Source organism: Cryptomeria japonica, chromosome 1 (assembly GCF_030272615.1).
Source record: "Cryptomeria japonica chromosome 1, Sugi_1.0, whole genome shotgun sequence".
NCBI classification, from domain to species: Eukaryota; Viridiplantae; Streptophyta; class Pinopsida; order Cupressales; family Cupressaceae; genus Cryptomeria; species Cryptomeria japonica.
The window spans coordinates 413,358,402-413,362,956 of NC_081405.1; positions in this window are offsets into that span (position 1 = coordinate 413,358,402).

Sequence of the window (4,555 nt, forward strand, 5' to 3'; positions counted from 1 at the left end):
TGATGAGGGCCTGCTCACATTTCAAACCCTTGGTGATCATGTCATTAAAAGAGTCTGTGTCTTTGACATCCAAGTGAAATTCCATTTCTTCATTTAAGTTGGAAATGAATATTTCCACTAGTTCTTGTTTAGGTAACTGAAGAGAACGTCTGCTAGACATTTGACACCATCGTTGCAGGAATACTGAGAATAGTTCACCTGGTTTTTGTTTAGTGTTGCACAGATCAGCTATGGTGATGTCGCGTTTAATGTTATGAGAGTAATGCGCCAAGAACTTTTGGATTAGTTCTTCAAAGGTCCTAATGCCACCTAGTAGCCGGGAAAACCATGATGTGGTTGTTCCTCCCAAGATTTGGGGAAAAAGGCGCATTAGGTATGTGTCTTCATATGCCACTTTGAGGCAAGCGGAATGAAATTCTCTGACATGATCGCGAGGATCTCCCTTTCCTCTATATTTTTCAAATTTGGGTGTTTCGAATCCTCGTGGAAAGGGTGGCATATAAAGATTCCTATCAAAAGGATAGGGACATATGTCATTGAGTGAGAATTGGTTAGTCTTGACACCACTATGAAGTTGTTGGGCGAGATTCTCGACTTGTTGTCGCAACATCTCCATTTCATGTGGAGGAGGAGGTGGTGGGTTACCTCGAGGAATGTTATATCTGATGGGATCTCTACCTCTTTCCTCTTCATGGCGACTTTGTCATTCCAATGCTTGTCTTAATTAGGCAAGATCAAAGTCAGAGGGGAGCTTGGCTCCTTCTTGAGCGAGCTTTAAAAAGTGAGCATCTACATTGCTCCTGAGTATTTCGTCAAAAAGCCTGTTAAAGAGAGGGTTATTCTAGGCCCTTTCTATTGTTGCAGGAGTAGGAGTACTTGGGTTTTCGTCATTTGCATTTCCTCCAAGTGCTTCTTGAAATTAATTGATGTTTTCCTCCTCTTCTTCTTCAATTTTTGCTTCTCGTTGCCTTGAGTGTGATCGGGTGTGAGACATTTTATTTACAAGTTTTTGTTGAAGTTGAGTGAAAATGATGATGAGTTGATGAAATGAGAGATTGATGGTTGATGAATTGTGTTGCATGTGGATCTCTAGCACTTTTAAAGGTAGATGTAACCAAAATTCCTTTTTTGAATTGCTTGTTTGTTTTTTATAAGGTTTTGAGAAATCTGAGATGTGTTACAGATTTAACTACCTAGTAATGAGAGGATTCACTCATGAACTAGTTTTAACTTGCGTAGATGTGTCTCTTAGGATGAGCTTATCCTAGATGTAGAAACAATCTAAAAAGTGATGTGATGCATTTGATTCAAGCAATATCTAAAAGAGAACTTAGGACAAGAACCTCTTAATGTTTTGAGAGTTGGAACGGATTGATGATGATGTGTGATGATGTGAATGAGATGATGGATGAAATGTTTTAACTTCAATAAAAGCTTTGTGTTACAAAAGGGACAAACTCTACCTCTTCCCTTTCGGGTGTTGGTGGCATTTCTCGAGTTATGTTGTATGTGATACAAACGTTTGGGAAGAAGTTGGGATTAATCTTGCCTCCTTGGTTTTTGTGATAACTCAAAGCTCTATATTGCATAAAAGCTCTACGGTTCAATGACTCTGAATCAAATTCGTTTGTTTTGCCTTGAAGGTAGAGACGCATGTGACGTAGAAAAACTCTATGAGAGACAAAGACTTGTCTATTGAGATAGAAAAATTTCCTCCTTTTGAACAAAGCCTTTGAGCTCAATGGTCTTCTTTTCAAGTTGATGTTCTGATGACGATTCTTCTTTCGCAAGATGTGAAGAATGGTCATAAAGTTTGATACTTTGTTGTTTGCACTTTGTTTTTGATATTTTTGGTTGTTTTGAAAGATGTTTGGTTGGATGAATACTTGTTTTGATTTTTGGATTGTAGGATGTTTCTTTGACAAGAAAACAAGGCAAGCACACAAACACAAGAATGGTTCCTTAAAAAGGCACAAATGAGTATGGGTTTAGATCAACCCAATCTTTGGACTTTGTATGACCCTTTCCTTTAAGTGTATTTTAGGTGTTTTCTTTCCAAAGCTTGAAGTCGGCTCAATTTGTACTTGGTCTTGACTAACACAAAGACACTTCAAACACTTTATATCCCTAAGGTCAAATGGCCAGTTGTGATAAATTCAACCCACATCTTGATATTTCTTCAACTTTGGTACTACATACCTTATGAATCCCGTCATGGCAGGTAAGGATGTGATATACTAAGTCTTGCGTGAGTATAACAAATAGATGATCCCTATGATGGGGGAGTCACCACTTTCATTAAGCCACAAGTGACTTTTCAAAAAGCTATGTCTCTACTTAAGGAAATATGTATGGTGAGTATCTTGGGAGCAAAACCATCCATGCTCTTGCACTGAATTATATCTCAAATATTCTCAATCAATAGAATGGTGGGATACTACTTAAAGGTGTTTAGTCATTTTTGATGTTTTTGGACATAAGTTCATTCTGCAATGACTCACTTAAGAGCCTTGTAACTTATGGTGGGGCCCATTTGTCCTTTCGACAAGTTACACTGTAGAAAAAGCTATACCCAAGGCTACAACTTTCGCTCTCACCTGATTTCTATAGCAGCTCAAAGGATTTACCACACGAGGTCGTTCCCAAGAGTGATGTGTCTCTTGGTAGGCATCTCTTAAAAAGATAAAAATTTGAGTGTTACTAACACTTTTCTCTTGCACCTAGGACCACGAAAGCCAAGGAAGAGGATAGTGTGTGTTAGAAGTAGGACCACTCGACCAACTTTTTGGACAAGTGTGCCAAGCACGAAAAACACTTGTTCTTTTTAACTTGCCATCGCAATGATTTTCTATCTAATTGGAGATGTTGCTCCAACAACCATGATGTTCTTTTTAACTTCAAAGGCAATATGTTTAAGTAACTAGGAAAATGAAATCCTAGTCAACTTAATAAAAAGTACGTTTGCTTGAAGTAAATTGCTTGCAAAAATTGAAACAAGTGGATTGTAAGTTTTAATTGCACCAAAATTTTAAGTGTGGCTTGTAAATTTTTGCTTAAGTTTGATGCTAGAAATGGATTTGTTTTTGTTGATTTTAAGCACCAAATGAAAAGTGAAGCCTAAACTTGCAATAAACAAAAGTTTGTTTTGTTTAATTTTTATAGCACCAAACACAAATTTTGATCCTAAGCTCGCAAGAAAGCAAATTTTGTGTTGTTCAATTTTTAAAACACCAAAAGGAAGTTTATGATTTTAAGAGGTTGGTTTTTAGACCTGCACAAGAGACAAATAGCTAGTAAAAATCGAACCTATGGTGGGCTTCCACAAGCCTAAGAATTTTTTTATTTTTTTTTCGGTTACAGGGTCATTTTTACAACGTTCTGTTACAATAGCGCTACTCTGTGTTTAAACAGAAGCGCTATTTAACACAAACGCGCTAAAAGAAGAAAATGACAGAGAAGGCAAAAGTGCTCAAACATGCTCAATAGCGCCAAAACAAGCTCAAAAGCACCTAAACAATGTTAATAGCGCTAAACTTGGTACAATAGCGCTATTGTAAGAACAATAGCGCTAGAACAACAAGTTGCAATAGCGCTACAACGTGATCAATAGCGCTAAAGCGCAACCTGTGTCAAGTTCAACAATCAAACATGTTAGTTGTAAAAAAAATTGTTTTTTAGGTGTTTAGATTCACGTCGGGTTCACCAAATGATGCTCTGCAAAAAGGGAAGGTTAGTCAATGATATCAAGACACAAACAAGAAGAAAAGGGAAACCGTTAGTGTCAGAAATCACAAACAAAATACTTTCCTACACAAGCATATCAAAAGAGATATCAAAAGCATGATAAAATATCCAACTAAAAAGGTAAATATGATGAGGCATCTCCAAATGCCTCCTAACATGCTCTTGGTTTCTTCTCCTTTGTTCTTCTCCTCTCCAAGTTCCAAAATAGTGTAGCTCTTAGCAGCTTTTTGCACTATGGATGCTTATGGAGGTTTGAGATCGAAGTATTTGCTCTAAATGTAAATAAAGAAGCTAATACTAAGCTATTGATACTAAAATGATTTATTTTATCCAAAATGACAAGATATTAGTGATTTATGCTAAATGCTCTCTAAAAATGCCTATAGATTAAATGCATACAAGTTTTCAGGATCTGGATTATGAAGAAATGAGCTCTATTTATAGAAAAAATGGAGCAATGGATGGTTGAGATTCAGTAATCTCAACAAGGGTCAGGGTTGAATGATTTGAGATCCATGTGAGGGCTTTCAACCCAATCCCAGGATGATAAGTGTCAATGTGAGATAGGTTGAGAGGAGAGGGAATAAGCATTAAATGCTTGACATGACCTTGGGAGTTAAGGTCAAGGTTAGTTGAATGAATAAACTCTTTATTCAAAGAATAAAACTTTTATCCAATGGATAAACTCTTGTGCAAAGGCAAGAGGGATAAATATGGTCAAAGCAATAAATGTTTGAGGAGACACATGAGTGCAAGTTGAAATAACCATAAATGGTTATGTAAGAGCCATTAATGGTCATGTAAGAGCCAT